Here is a 17117-nt window from a genome sequence, read left to right as displayed (position 1 = left end):
AATGTATGTGGCTTCTAAAAAGCCACTATACACATAATGTTGTGTCGACTTCCTTTTGTAATCATAATCAGAAATGAGACAGTCATCTCAGACTTAAAATAGGATGTCAGACAATGAGAAAGGATGATAAACAAGTTGGCATCTGGTAATTTGAAGAGAAAATATAAAATCTAAACTCTTGCTCACAGTAATACTTACAATGAATTAGTAATGGCAGTAAAGGCAGTAAAGTTATCTTTAACAATGTCAGAGAAAATCTGAATCTAAAAGATGGACCATGGAAATACAAAATCATATCAATTATTCATCCTGATAAAGTCCCCTTGCATTTGTCTGAACTTCATAAACCACAGATTTGAGTGTCTTATAGTTGAGATACATCTCTACCAAAGGAGGTGTAAGGCGCTCCTTCCCTCCACTAGCCTGCAGATCACCCCTGGGCAAGGTGTAGCACCTGATTATCCCCCCCCCCCCCCCGCCCCCCGCTCAGACTCATGTGAAGCCATGGAAGCAGATTGTGGATGGCCATAAGAACAGACATGCCTATTGATGCCAGGCAGACAATCTCTGAAGAGTATTGATAATGGCTGGTATCACCCATCTTGTAAAGACTCTGCCCAGAAGAATGTAATGGCAAATCATTTCTGTAGAAAAATTTACCAAGAACAATTTGTCAAAGCCCATGATCTCCCTCGTCATACGAAACTGCACATAATAAATGAATGATTGAACAATACATACATCCGGCAGATCTAGGGGCTTTGTTTTAAAATATTTTTTGACTACTATACTTTTGTAGGTTGCTGAAACCTTCCATGTGTCGGACTATATTTTCATCCCATGTGGCTGGCTCCAAGTACTTTTGTGCAAGCTTGATCTGTTCTGTTTCCCTCTCGAGCGAATTCAGGGTTGACTTATGTACTAGCTGTTCTGATGATGGTTATTCTTGCAGTTTAGTTATCTGGTAGTCAAAACCTTGTTCATTGAAATACTTGTTCATTATGATGTAATGTCATCACTGCAAGTTAAGGTTTAGCAGAGTTTGCTAAACCATAACAGATAGTGATGATATTAATAGGTTCCTCTTCTGTTTCTGTTTCTTTCACTAAATTTAAAAGAGACATTGAGTACATTTCTAGACAACAGAAAATGGGTTTCAGAATTTTCCATGAATTTATTTTTATGAACAGAGATGATCTCAGACTCATTTAATTCTACAGCTCGGAAACAGGCCTGCACTGGCTATCAAGAACCCATTTTCACAATTCTACATTAATCCCATTTTATTCACCCACTCACCCATTCTCATTAACCTTCCACCCCCAGATAGTTATCACACATCTACAATTTACAATGGCCAATTAACCAATACATTGGATTGGAGGAAAACAAGCACTGATGGGGGGGGATGGGGAATCCCCAGAATTATACAAACTCCACACATACCTCACTGGGGGTCAAGATTAAACCCAGGTCACTGGAGATGTCAAGCAGTTTCTCTATTGGCTGTGCCATTTCTTTCTCTACCTGCTATCTCAGCAGGAATACCTCAATTCCCACCTGTTTTTTTAAATGTATATGCTGTGGGCATTTATTATGGAGGTCAAACTGAGAAATAACTTTTTCCTAATCCTCCTAATTTCCATCTTTGGGTCTGGCTTCTTACACGATGCAGCCTCTACTGTACAATAAAGAAAAGAATATTCAGTCCTAAAGTAGATCATAATTCCGGTGCCCAAGAGTACAATGGTAACTGGCCTAAACGATTACCACCCAGTGGCTCCAACCTCAACAGTCATGAAGTGCTTTGAGTGGCTGGTAGTGGATCATATCAGATCCCACCTTCCAGCTTCACCTACCACTGAAACTGGAGCTTGTCCTATTCCTAAAAAATGATGCCTCACAGAGCAAGATGTTGTTCATCAACTTCAGCTCAGTGTTTAATTCAAGTATCCCTCAGAGACTGGTAGATAAACTGTCCTAGTTGGGACGCATCACCCCTCTCTGTAACTGGATCTTGGACCTCTTGATGGAAAGACTCCACCCTGTCCGAATTGGCTCCATAATATCAGCCCTTATTCTCCCAAACCCCAATGAATAAAGTTCCAGTCTGCCAATCCTCTTTCCATAACTCAATCCTTTGAGTTTTGACATTATTCTTGCAAGCTCCTCTATCTATGTATTCATTTATCTTCTGATTTACTTCAGAATTTGTGCTCTTGCAATCTATTAGTCTCTCTTTCTCTCTCTCTCTCTCACACTCTCTTTCTCCCTCTACCTATCTTTCCACATTCATGAGGCTTATATCTCAATTCTGTGTTTATCTAGTGTTAGTAGACTGTTTTCTTGAATTTTAAGGTGCTTAAATTAAATTTAAAAATATGCCTTTCCTTATTTAACTTTATTCTTGATTTCTCCATTAGTATTTTAAGATAATTCAATAATTTTTAAAAAGCTTATGTTTATTTTGTATATTTTTATTTTAGGAAAAGTTTTGTCATAACACACATTTTCTGTTTACATTTAATATAGAGGGAACTCTGTTGACATCCTTAGTTATTGACAGCTTGGCATTTAGAATATTCTATGCCATACACATGCTCTTAATTAATTTTTATCAGTGTTATTATTCAGTTTTCTTCTTTCTCAAGTGACTAGAAATTTTTATCTCCAGTCCAGATCCAAACCCTTCTCTTTTAGATAATCTGCGTTAAATCCTGGCAGAGCAGGTGTGGTCTGTCTTTAGAGAATTGTTCGACAATATAAGGCATGTGCAGCTCTTTACGGCTTTTGTTAAGCCATATGTGGCAGGAAAGCAGATGATGTGTTTTGATTTTTAAAATTAAAGTGTTTCCAATCATATTGTTAAGCTTCCATGCAGAACTCCTACTTACAAAACTGAACACAGCAAGAGCACAATAAGACAATTAAACATATCTCTGTGAAATTTCAAAATTTCTGGGAACTGTCAGTTCCCTGATAATTACTCTAAGTCTAAGCTACAGCCTCATACTCAACGTTAATGATTTACAATTGACCAAAGGTGACCAATAGAATACCACAGACTGTAAAAATGAAAATCTACCTCCGATTGTCTTTTCTCACAAGCACCAGGCTCCCAATGCCATAATTCAGACATAATTCATTCTGTTGTCACAGATGGAGAACACATTTAAAATATCATTGCTTCTGAACTGCAAGCTGCAAGTTAAAAGTATATTTCAATTTGCAACACTGTATAACTAAAATATATGCTAACTTTAAATGATCACAGGTTTCCTTTACTCAGATTTTGGGTCTTAAAGATCTACGTTTCTCTTTATCAAATAAATAATGCATAGTGTGTGTATTTTATTGTGAAACGGTTCTCTCCTACTTGTAATAAACTGATTTTCTTTACTCCTTTTTAGATTGGTAGACAATTTCCTGATCAAAACCATCCTTTCTTGGATCATTTATGTAATTACCTGATTGAAAGGAGTATTGGAAATCCAATACATACTTACTTCCTGTGATGTCCACTTACAGTTCCTGCTATCCCTTATGAAACACACAGAGCATTTCTGTAGCACACTTTGCATTGGTTCCAGACATTATTTTTCCCAAATAACAAATTAAATTAAACAATTTCCAATAAAAAGGAAGGGGATCAGATTATGTAAAATAATTTGGTATTTACCTTTTAACCACCGTAAGTTTTTCAATGCGGTCAAAATATAAGCCATTAGAGGTTGTTTTGATATAATTTAACATAATTGCAGTAACGTTTAAAAGTATACTATAGATCATTAGAACTGTACTTTCACAACAATATAACTAGACTTGTTTGTTGTTGTTGTTTTGTTACTTGTTGTGTTCTGTATTGTTCTGCCGAGCATTATGGGTATGCTATGTTGACACTGGAATGTGTAATGACATTTGTGGGCTGCCCCCAGATGTGGTTTTTATTACTGCAAATGTTGCATTTCACTGTATGTTTTGATGTACACCTAATAAATAAACCTCAATTTTGAATCTTGAAGGATTGACTCTTTAAATTCCAGGTTCTTCCATTGCTGCTTTCCTCAGATGCCTTAGTATTTCTGGAAAGCTTCAGGCTTAAAGGTCAAAGTTCAAAGTAAAATTATTATCAAAATATGTATCGACTACTCTGAGATTCACATTCTTGTGGACATTCATAGTTGGTGCAGAGAAACACAGTACGATCAATGAAAAGTGCACACAAACAATGTGCAAAAGAAGAAAAACTGCAATTACCCAAAAAAATGCATAAGTAAGCAGTAAAATTGAGAACATGAGTTGTAGAGGTGAGTTGTGGAAATCCTTCACTTTGCCTTCATTCCCAGCTCACTTCCCAGCAAGCACCCATACCTACAATAACCAGCATTCAACACTCAGAGCTCCTGCACTACGAGAAAAGCTCATGACATCCATTAACATGATTCCTTTAATTAATCTCTGCAATATGATTTGAAGACTGTCATTTGTCAGCCTATATGCTAGCAATTATGGCTTGAGTTTTAGCCTAGAGGAGAGTTCTATGGAGTGGGACTGCTGTGTGGTTGGGAAATCTGGGAAAGGAGCTTCCTGAAAGTCCAGCTGAATTTAACAGAAGGCATTCTTTAAGTTAAATGAATGACCACAGGAGAGCTCACTGGGGAAAAAAAAGGGATGAGGCAACTGTGGCTGACAAAAGGGAAGTCAAAGAGAACTCATACAATACTGTATAGCAAAAGTTCAAAGTTCAAAAGTTCAAAGTACATTTTTATCAATTGTTTGCTCAAAGGTAGCCACAAATCAAGAAACCCAATTAAAGGAAAAAAATAACAGCATCTCATACCTCACACTAGGACCCAGGCACTGATGCTGCAAAAGGTTCCAGGCCTAGATGATGCTGCCCAGTGTCTAGTTCTGGGCCCAGATTTTGCCGCCCAGTCCACAGCCACTCTCAACCTCTTCAAATCAGCTCAGCACCCAGGGCAATCCAACCTCGCACCCGGGCCAGTTGTATGGACACCGAATCTCCTATGCCCAAACATGATAAAGTAGGCTAAAGTCAGCTTTGATTCCTTAAGGGGAAATCTTGCCTGAAAAATCTATTGACATTTTTTGAGGAAGTAACAGGTAGGATAGGTAAAGGAGAGACAATGAACATTATTTGCTTAATTTTCACAAGGCCTTTGGTACTGTGCCACACCTGAAACAGCTAAACAAATTAAGAGCCTGTTGTATTACAGGAAAGATACTAGTACAGATTGGCTGACTCAAGTGGGAATAAAGGGGGCCTGTTCTTGTTGGCTGCCAGTGACTAGTGGTCTTCCGTAGGTGTCAGTGTTGAGTCTGCTATTTTTCCTGCTGTGTGTTAATGATCTGAAAGCTTGAATTGAAGGCTCTGTGTCCAGGTTTGCAGATAGAAACATAGAAACATAGAAAACTTACAGCACGATACAGGCCCTTCGGCCCACAAAGTTGTGCTAAACATGTCCCTACCTTAGAAATTGCTAGGGTTACCCATAGACCTCTATTTTTCTAAGCTCCATGTACCAGATGTTACAAAGATAGGCGGAGGGGCAAGTAATCTTGAGGAAGCAGGGTGTCTATAGAACGTAGAACATGGAACATAGAAATGTACAGCACATTACAAGCCCTTTGGCCCACAATGTTGTGCCAACCAAGTTCACCTGACACCTACCAGCCTTCTCCTTCCCAGCCTACCCCTACCTTCTTTACAGGGCCCCTGCCCCCTCCCTCTTCAATCCTGACGAAGGGTCTCAGCCTGAAACATTGACTGCTTGTTTCCACGGATGCTGCCCGACCTGCTGAGTTCCTCCAGCATGTTGTGCGTGCAAACTACACTAGAAAATGCCTACAATTTCCCTAGCGTATACCCCTCTATTTTTCCAAGCTCCATGTACCTATCTATGCAGCTCTTAAAAGACCCTATTGTATCCACTTCCACCACCACTACTGGCAGTGCATTCCATGCACCCACCGCTCTCTGTGTGAATAACTTACCCCTGACATCGCCTCGGTACATATTTCAAAACATCTTAAAACTATGCACCCTCGTGTTAGCCATTTCAACCCTGGGAAAAAGCCTCTGGCTATTCACATGATCAATGCCTCTCATCATTTTATACACCTCTATCAGGTCACCTCTCATCCTCTGTCACTCCAAGGAGAAAGGGCCGAATTCACTCAACCTATTCTTGTAAGTTACGCCCTCCAATACAGGCAACATCCTTGTAAATCTCCTCTGCAGGACTTGGATAGATTAGGAGAATGGACAAAGAAGTGGCAGATAGAATATAGTGTAGGGAAGTGTATGGTCATGCACTTCAGAGAAGGAAATAAGGTGTTTAATATTTTCTTAATAGGGAGAAAATTCAGAAATTGGAGGTGCAAAGGACTTGCAAGACCAAGTGTAGAATTCTCTAAGGGTTAACTTTCAGATTGCATCGGTAGTAAGAAAAGCAAATGCAGTATTAGTATTGATTTCATGAAGACTAGGATATAAAAACAAGGTTGTAATGCTGAGGCTTTATAAGGCATTGGACAGACCACTTTTACAGTATGGTATCAGTTTTAGACCCTTATCTAAGAAAGGTGCTGGCATTAGAGAGGGTCCAGAGGAGGTTCATGAGAATAATCCCGGAAATAAAAGGAATAATGTATCAGGAGTGTTTGGTAGCTCAGGCCTGTACTTGGATTTTGGAAGAATTGTGAGGTGGAGGGGGAATCTCATTGAAACCTATCAAATATTGACAGGGAAAGGACGTTTCCAATAGTGGGCGACTCAAGGAGCAGAGATCAAAGCCTCAGAATAGAAAGACATCCCTTTACAACAGAAATGATGGGGAATTTCTTTAGCCATTGGCTGGTGAATCAGTGGAATTCAGATGGTTGTAGAAGCCAAATCATTACATATATTTAAAACAGAGGTTTGTAGGTACTTGATTAATGAGAGCCTCAACAATTAAGGTGAGAAGCCTTTGTAGGTATAAACCACCTACAAATGAATAGCAGAGCAGACTCAATGGAGCAAATAGCCTAATTCTGCTGCTATGCCTTAAGGTCTGTGTGTGCTGTAGAAAGCCACAGCCTACAACTGCAAGTACAGGTCTGTTTTTTTTTTACTTGTGATTCAACTCCATTAGTTTGGTCATTAGACGTACACTGAAACTTCTAGGTTTAGGTAGGAAAATACTTCAAGCAGATATCCAACGTAACACTAACAGATGGCACAGCAGAGAGTGGTGCCTCAGTGATTTCTTCATTAACATTATTTTCTAATGGATGAGATGGTGCTGCCTAATATAGCTGCCTTAATGTGCGAAAGAATACTCTAATTAACTTAAAAGAAAAGACTACATTCTCTGTGGTATTTTTCATGTTTTACATGCTACTATCTGGCTTGACCCAAAGACCAAGACCACTATAGGGTCATTAAGGGCTTGAATAACTCAGACATCAAATTTATTTTTAAGTGTAAAATTGTCTTTCAGAAAGGCTGTGGTTTATTGCAGGCTTCAATGATTTGAAACTTGTGTTCGTTCATTGCGATTTTTGTGGCTAGTCTCAACATAGCAAATGAGCACACAGAAACGTGTATTGCCAAATGCGAGTGTTAGTGACTAGGTTTTTGCCTTGCAGCTGATAAAACACCTAAGCAACAGCTGGCGAGGTCTTTCTGCATGACGCTGGTCAAGTTTCTCCTCGTGGCCTTGAGGGAGCTTTCATGATGTGCAAACTGCATTTTAATCAATGGGCAAGGCTTAATCATGTTCTCTGTGTTAAACTGAGCACCCAATATCTCATCTAATACAGCATGAAGAGGAATTTCAGACATAATTTAAAAGCCCATATGCAAATAAACCAGTGCAATTTTAGCAATAATAATAACAAATACTGGAAATTCACATTGACAAGCATCTGAAAGAGAACAATAAACTGCTGCTTTCAGTCACTAATACTAGTTTGTTCATTTGAACAAAGTCGATTGAATATAGAAAGTGGACTAATCTATTTACAGTAGAGTAGGTGGGCAAATGCATGATACATCAGTGTAATTTTTATATGAGGGAATAAATAATCAGATTGATACAGTACTCCAAGTAATGACCATGAAAGTAGATATATTTTAATACTAGACTTTAAAGTGTTTCATTTGAGGATTTACTTTTGTTACGAAAACCCCGTAACCAGGTAACTTACCAGCAAAGATAGATGGATCAGCTGAGTCGGATGCTACTATTTTCAAACGTTTTATTCAATAAGGGCACAAAATTAAGGTTAATACAAAACATTCAAATCGTCAAAACTCAATCTAAAACACCGGTGTAACCATAACCAATCAGAAATAGGCTCTTTCGTTGTCTAGGGTATATAATACTGAGTCCAATTGGAAATATAAAGAGTCACTCTGAAGTCTGCAGGCTTTCGGTTTCACGTGTTGGAGAGAGAGAGAGATAAAACGGAAAAACTTGCCGTTTACATCCGTGTAATCAGGGGAGCGATCTTCCCCGTTGTTAGTTAAAAGCGATCTTCCGTTGGTTCCAGCCACAAACCCCGCATTCGGAATTTAACGCACGTGGCTTATTTCAAAATGGCTTCCCGTTCCCACGGGAAGCGTTATCGTGCTTCTTGGTGTCTCCTTGGTGCGTCTGAGGGTCGTCCTCTTTCAGACCCTTCTTTATACTGCCTCACGGGATCTCAGGTGTCAATCAGGTTGCAGGTGAGGCAATCTCTCTCTCAACCAGCCCACTTTGCCCGAGGGCTTTACAATGTCCCTGCGAGTTGGCACGTCTGCAGTTCCCAGGTGTCTCCTGAGAACAATGCCAGTCGCCAGCTTTTGTCCCAGTGGAATGCGGTATCCAGCACGTCGCTGTCTTTCCATTTCCTGTGTCCATTCAGCCTGTCTCTCTCTCTCTCTTGCTCTCTCTCTCTCGGGTCATTGACCCCCCTTTCAATAGGGCTCTTGCAATTCTCACAAAGGAGGGGGCTGGTATCATAACACCTCCCCTCTTAAAAAGGTTTTTACCAGCGGTTAAAACCCAGAGTGGTACAGTCTTACAGAAATTTTGAATCTAATACAATACAGCTTTTCTTTTCACTACAGAGTAATACAGTTATACATTCAAGTCAGCATCTAAACAGTTAACAAGTACAGTGCCCCTTTAGTTAATATCTTAACATCTTAATATCTTAAAGTCTTGTAGCATCAGACTTCAATTCAATAACCACCTATTCATTTATTGTTTTCAGCAACAAAACTGCGGAGGTGTGATCTTAGCTTAGGTGCATCTACAAAAGTTTATGCGAATACTAATCGTCTCGGTCGGTTTACTTCGCCGGCAGGTCTCCAAAGGTCTGTCTTTATTATTCACAGGCTTTGGCGCAACCCGTAAAACCTGCTTTGCTGTTTAAAAAAAATGGCATCCTCATTAACCGTCACCTCTTTTCTGGTGAGTCCCCCCGTTGGGACTTTGAGTAATTTGGCGTGGTGAACTCCCGCCCGCCTCGTTCATCGGGGCTATTTTTTCAACACCATGCCCCAAACTGTCAAGACCCTTCAGGCTATTTGTTTTTAATTCCAACTCCTCTTTCAGGTAGCATTTCGAATGCAACCTCTTCACACCCCACCCTGGCGTAACAATAGAGTGGGGGGCCCCGCTATTTCCCGACTCACTCTGTGAGCGATCTGCCAGGTTTAAAATTTCTTCCTTCGACTTGGGAACTACAGACTTTCCGTTTCCTTCAATAACAATCCTCATTCCCCCCTTAAATTCGGCATTAACCTTGGCCCCACTCTCGAATACAAACACCGTGGAACTCACACTTCCCACGGTTACCAAGGTTAACCCTTTTCCTACTGAACCAACCCTATCTGATCCACAAAGACGGCCGCCCCGTCCCCCTGAATCAAACACCTCAGACTTCCCCTGAGCTCTGTTACCTGGTTCAGCACCACGTGCGCCCCCATCTTGGACACACTCAAACGGGACATTGGCCCCTTCCAGGCTTTCAATACCCGTACCTTTTTCAAATTCTAACGTCCCCCGATCCTTCCAGCTACTCTCTAGGCAGCCCCCCGTTGGGGAAGGCGCAACCCTGCGAGCTGAAACAACCTCCTCGGCCATTTCAGCTGACTTCTCCACAGCAAGGATACCCTTCCTCTCTAAGACTGCCCTCATTTCACTCTCGGGACAATCGAGAACACCTTTAGAACTCTGAACTTCTTCAAACAATTCTGCCAAACCAGACAGATTAACCATGTCCAACTCTGGACATTTTAACAACTTTATCCGTTTCTCAACTTTAGTTCCTACCTCTAGGACCTTTCTCTTCACTAAGGGCAGGGCTATTTCCTCTCCCTTACCCCCTTTTACTTTACTGCTTTCTGTTTTACCACCCTCGGAACCCTCATGGTACAGGGTCGGTAAAAACATCTTGGCCAGATCACCGCTGGCTTCATTTAAACTGCTCACTGCTTTTCTGGACAGGCTGCGTGTGACCGCGCATGCGCGATAGCTTTGGGACTCTAGGGGCGGGGCCACCGCACTCGCCGGTCGGCGGGTCGGCATCATGGCTGCCCAAATCCTCCCTCCTGCTAACACACTTTGTAACAACGCGACCCACTGCTCTTGTGGCCACTTCTGGTTCACTGCCACCTTTTCAAAAAGCAAGAAATAACTATCAACATCCGTCTCTTCGAACGGAGGCACTAATCTCAGCTCCCGACTAACATTAAACCGCTCTCTCCTTAGCTCCTCCCTCTCTCTTTCTCTCCCCGCTGCCGCTCTCTCGGCTGCTGCTAACTCTCTGATCCGAATTTCATGCTGTCTTTGCCTCTCCGCTTGACTCTGCTCGTTTTCCATCTCTAACCCCTTCGCCAAATTTAACAAGTCTGCTTTGGTGCTCACCTCTAGCGCCGCCACAGTCGCGCTTTCCATAAATTCACACACGTCCATCCTTGCTGGTTTTTCTGTCTGGCTACCTGCGTACCAGATCCAAATTATTTTGTTTTGACTTACAATCCCGATTGACTGACCTCCCCCTTTTTGGTGTCAAATCCCGGACGAGCCCCCACTTGTTACGAAAACCCCGTAACCAGGTAACTTACCAGCAAAGATAGATGGATCAGCTGAGTCGGATGCTACTATTTTCAAACGTTTTATTCAATAAGGGCACAAAATTAAGGTTAATACAAAACATTCAAATCGTCAAAACTCAATCTAAAACACCGGTGTAACCATAACCAATCAGAAATAGGCTCTTTCGTTGTCTAGGGTATATAATACTGAGTCCAATTGGAAATATAAAGAGTCACTCTGAAGTCTGCAGGCTTTCGGTTTCACGTGTTGGAGAGAGAGAGAGATAAAACGGAAAAACTTGCCGTTTACATCCGTGTAATCAGGGGAGCGATCTTCCCCGTTGTTAGTTAAAAGCGATCTTCCGTTGGTTCCAGCCACAAACCCCGCATTCGGAATTTAACGCACGTGGCTTATTTCAAAATGGCTTCCCGTTCCCACGGGAAGCGTTATCGTGCTTCTTGGTGTCTCCTTGGTGCGTCTGAGGGTCGTCCTCTTTCAGACCCTTCTTTATACTGCCTCACGGGATCTCAGGTGTCAATCAGGTTGCAGGTGAGGCAATCTCTCTCTCAACCAGCCCACTTTGCCCGAGGGCTTTACAATGTCCCTGCGAGTTGGCACGTCTGCAGTTCCCAGGTGTCTCCTGAGAACAATGCCAGTCGCCAGCTTTTGTCCCAGTGGAATGCGGTATCCAGCACGTCGCTGTCTTTCCATTTCCTGTGTCCATTCAGCCTGTCTCTCTCTCTCTCTTGCTCTCTCTCTCTCGGGTCATTGACCCCCCTTTCAATAGGGCTCTTGCAATTCTCACAAAGGAGGGGGCTGGTATCATAACACTTTATCTCTGAGCTTGTGGTTTCTCAGGATAGTACCACAATAGTGTAGATAGTTGATTCATTTATTCCCTTTAAATCATATATGAAAACCACTTTTCTTATGTGTGTGAATTAAATGTTGCAAATATTCGCTTCTGTCAGTGTGATCAACCTACTCCTCAGATCTTCTTTAAGTATCTCCATTCTCACTTTAAACATTTGCTTTATAGTTCTAGAATCCCCTGCACTGGCAAAAAAGTCCTGACCATTTTTCCTATCTATGCCTCTCATAATTTTATGAACCTTTATAAGGGCATCATTCAGCCTCCTATATTCCTGTAAGAATATGTCCAGCCTACCCAATTTCTCCTTTCTGACTATAACCTTCAATTCCAGTCAACATTCTGATAAATATTTTCTGCACTCTCTCCATTATTATCACGTCCTTCCCATAATGTGGCGGCTAGAATTGTACACAATATTGTAAATGTAGTCTAACCAGTGTTTTTTTATAACTGCAACATGATGTCCCAATTCTTATACTCAGTGCCTGCCCCTGAAGCCTAGAAAACCAAACGTCTTTTCATTACCTTGCCTTTGTACAGATTAAATTCCATTGGCCATCACTCCTCCAAATGTTCCCAATGATCTATTTCCCTCACTATCCTTAGGTAGCCCTCTTGGTTTTCATTGATTCTATCAGTGTTTTTGTCATCTACTATATATATTTACTAATCAAACCTCCTATCTTTTCAAACAATTTAGGTGTATATATTAAACAATTATTCCAGTACCTATCCCTGCTGTACACTATTTTCCAATTAGAAAAACAGCCATCCACCATTACCTTCTGTGTTCTATCACTACACCATTTCTGGATCCACTTCCAATACACCCTAGATCTCTTGAGCCTTTTCTTCTGGGCCAGCTTACTATGAAGGACCATGACCCAAACCTTTTACTGAAGTCCATATAAACAATGTCAACATCTCTGCCTTCATCAGTTTTCTTAGATACCGCCTCAAAATCTCAGATTTATGAAACATGATTTCCAGTGCACAAAACCATACATTCTCCTCCTGATCAATCCCTGCATTCTCAAATAAACCTAATTCCTGTCCCTCTGAATATTCTCCAACAACTTTCCTACCATTGATATGAGACACGCCAGCCAAGAGTTTCCAGACATATCCTTACTGCCTTTTTGGGAAAGGCAGCAACATTTGCTATCTTCCAGTCTTCTTGACCCTCACTCATAGCTAACAAAGTTGCAGATCTCTCCATCAGAGCCCTTACAATCTCCTTTCTTGCTCTGCTTAGCATCCAGGATAAATCTGGGTCTGGGGATATACCCAACCTAATGTGTGTAAATACTTCTAACACTTCCTTCTCCTGAAACAAATGTGCTTTCTCCACAACATCAGTATAATTCTTCCACAAGCCCCTTCCCCCTTTCCCCCCCCCCCCTCACCCATCTTAGCCTTGCAGCCTCCTTGTCTTCCCTGGTGAATACCAATAATGAGAAGTATTCATATAGGATCTCATTAACATCCCCGGTTTCACATATATAGTGGATTACCCCTCTGGTCCCTGTGAGGACCTATTCTTTCCTTAGCCACCCTCTTGATTCCAATAAAATTAGACTAGATTCCAGGATTTTCCTTAATCCTTTTGTTAAGTTCACTTCATGGCAATTTATTTCTTAAGTTTTCTCCCAAATCACCTATGAATCTCAAGTATTTCATTTGATACCAGCTTCTCATATCTACTATATACTTCAGGACCTACTTCCCCCAACAACCCACATCCCAGCTCCATCTGAAATTGTTGCTCTCTGGCACTGGCTTCTGCACCCTTGGAAGCCAGTGGTCTAGGGCAATGTTCCCTCTGAGATATGAGCGTGTGCGTGTGCACACATTTTTTTCTACTAGCATACAAAGGAATTTAAACTGTGCACAAAAGGCTGTCACCCTCTACCTCATTGGCATGTTTTATTTCACGATCATACATAATTACATTTCCTTTTCCAGCTTCTGATGCGGTTGGTGTTGACAATGTGGAGTTTGCGAAGATTTGAGTTTAGAACTGGTTTATTAACTGTCGGCTAACTATTACTTGGATTGCACTACCTGTATGTATAATCTATATTTTCATCTATATTTATCATTATTATTGTTATGAGCAGAGAGACAACATCTGCCAGAAGTAAATTCCTTGTATGTGCATAGGTACTTGGCGATTAAAGTCTGATTCTGATTCTGATTCTGATAAGCCAGTTTTTATTGAAGAAGTTATTTAGTGCACACATGTTGTTGTCACTGGGCAAAATAACTGCACAGCACGGGATTTTTGCGCACACTGGTCATTATAAATGAGAAGACAACACTGAGGCACAGAACAACACCCTCTCTCATTTTAAGGTATTAAAAACTGTTGAAATTGAAGTAAATAAATAGAACTTAAATAATTTTTCAATTAAGATACATGGAAGACTCAGAAATAATCAAAAAATTGAAGAAAAACTATTTAAAAGACATCTCCTTGTAATTATGTATCCTCCAAACCCCAATGAAATCAAAGGGATTTTCATTCCTGCGCCCAATATGAGAGCCACCCCAGCAAGCTGTATAACAGCTCTGGACTCCATGGGCTTTCTAAATGTGTCGGCAGCTCCTGTAAGTTTATGTTTCACACTGTGTGTGCTGATGCCAGGGACTTACAGAATGTTTACAGTACAGGAGCCCAATCGGTCCATTATATCTATGATGGTCAAAAAGCCTACCCAAACCTCCAACATTTCATCTGTAGCCTTGCTGGTCACCCTTCTTCACAGATGCCACCCGGGCACTCTTTAAAGACGGTGAAGACTTCAGCTTCAGACCATGAGTCCCAGACTCCTTCCATCCTTTGGATGAAAAAAAATTCTGCTCATCTCCCTTTCATTCATTCTCTCTGCCCCTTGGTTTTAGACCCATCATCCAAGAGACAAAGAAACTTCCTATTTATTCTAAATTGACACCTCAGAATTTCATACATTTTAAATTTGTTCCCCTCAGCCTCCTCCATTCTAAAGAAATCCAAGTCTTTCCAGTCTTTTGCCATGGCTAGAATTTTCTCATCCTGGCACAGGGGCCCAGGATTATGGCTGAGAATACCGAGCATTAAACCAAGAGATTGTCATTCAGCTCTTACATCGTGTTGGACCTAGTGCAGTGTCTAAAGCATGTCACAGCCAGAATTTTCCAGTTTTGGCAACCTATTAATTCAGTTTGAAAGACAGAACACCAATGGCTCCATTTGGCCACAACCAGTGACCAAACTCTGGATAAAATCATCAGGGCCACAGAGAGGGAGAATGGACATAGTCTTTTCATAAGGGTAAGGAATCTAGAGCTGGAGGGCATAGGTTTAAAGCAAGAGAAAAGTGAACCAATTGGAACTTGAGGGCAATTTTTTCAACTAAAGGGTTGACAGAATATGGAATGAGCTCAGAAAGGATGTTGCTAAGGCAGGCATATTAACATTTAAAAGACACTTGGATAGATGCACAGATAGGCAAGATTTAAAGGGATATGGGCCAAATACAGGGAAATGGGGCTAGCTTCAATAGGAATCTTGGTCGGCAAGGACTACCTGGACTAAAGGACCTGTTACTATGCTATATGATTCTAAGACTCTAAGTAGTACAATATGTTCACCAAACTCTGTTCCTCCCTTCATATATGTTACCTAATCCACAGAGAATTTTTGCATTTTTTGTGTTTTTAAAAAATTTTATATTTCTTGCTTTTGCAGTAAGGTCAGAGCAAAGATTGTGATCTGACAACATGATGCCCTCTATAGAATCTGAAAGTGTGTTAAGTGCTTTATTGAAAGAGACAGTGTAGAAGAGATAGACCAGAATTGTTCTAAAAGTATGGGATTAATGTTACAGAACTACTCAAATATTGAGCTGATGATAGAAGATTAGTGAATGTGAGTTAGAAGAGGTGCATCTGACATCTATCTTTGGAGAGATGTAATTAAAATTTAAAATACTGACTAAGTATTGTCTTAGCTTTTACTGAATCCTTCCCTACCTAAAATTTTCAAATAATTCATGATGTTTATGAGATGATTGACTTTGAAAAATTGAGTTGAATTGAATTGACTTTATTACTTACATCCCTCATATACATGAGGAGTAAAAATCTTTGCGTTACATCTCTGTCTAGATGTGCAATGTGCAATTTATAATAAATATGTAACACACTGTAAGGTTTCACTGCTAAGGCTAATGTAATGGTCTCACTGTAATGTTCCACTGTTAAAGTAATGGTTTCTCTGTGGCAGCAATGTTTGGGTTATGACTAGAGATAACAGGAGTTTGGAATTCAGTGGCTGTCCAACGGGAGAAATGTTGTTCTTTCTTGTGTGTCTGGGAGCCAGGTTTTTCGCGGTCTTTTGTCGAGGAGAGATGAAGAGAGAAGATGCGTGTGGAGAGAGCTGGTAGATCACCGGATGGAGTGGACTGGGATCTAAGGGTCCGAAGGTCACTGACGTTCGGAGGAGACCAATGGTGGAAGAATGACTACTGAGTGAGCTCCAACTTGACTTTGACTTTGACTTGGGCCCTTTTTTTTGTTTTGTTTATTTTCATTACTAACCCTATATTCAGATTAAGATTCATAAAGTTCTATCATTTAATTGCATATGGTGTACTGTCTGATATTTTGCTTTGTGGGTTTGTAACTGGGGGAACATTACACAGCATCCACACAAACGTGATTACCCAGTTTGGCGGGGCCGAAGACTAATTCCCTTAGACGAATGCGAGCTGGGCGAGTCTGAGGGTTGTAAGTAGAATGTACAACAGGATAGTCAATATAACATACAACAGGATAGTTGCGTCAGCATGAGTTAAGTAGTCTGATGGCCTGGTGGAAGAAGCTGTCCCAGAGCCTGTTGGTCCTGACTTTTATGCTGGGGTATCATTTCCTGGATGGTAGCAGCTGGACCAATTTGTGGTTGGGGTGACGCAGGTCCCTTTTTACACACCTGTCTTTGTAAATGTCCTGAATAGTGGGAAGTTCAGATCGATGGGTGCGCTGGGCTGTCCGCACCACTCTCTGCAGAGACCTGTGATTGAGGGAAGTACAGCTCCCATACCAGGCAGTGATGCAGCCTGTCAGGTTGCTCTTAATTGTGCCCCTATATAAAGTTCTTGCGATCTGGG

Source organism: Hemitrygon akajei, chromosome 11 (genome assembly GCF_048418815.1).
Source record: "Hemitrygon akajei chromosome 11, sHemAka1.3, whole genome shotgun sequence".
Taxonomy (NCBI): domain Eukaryota; kingdom Metazoa; phylum Chordata; class Chondrichthyes; order Myliobatiformes; family Dasyatidae; genus Hemitrygon; species Hemitrygon akajei.
Note: the sequence above shows the minus strand (reverse complement) of the source record.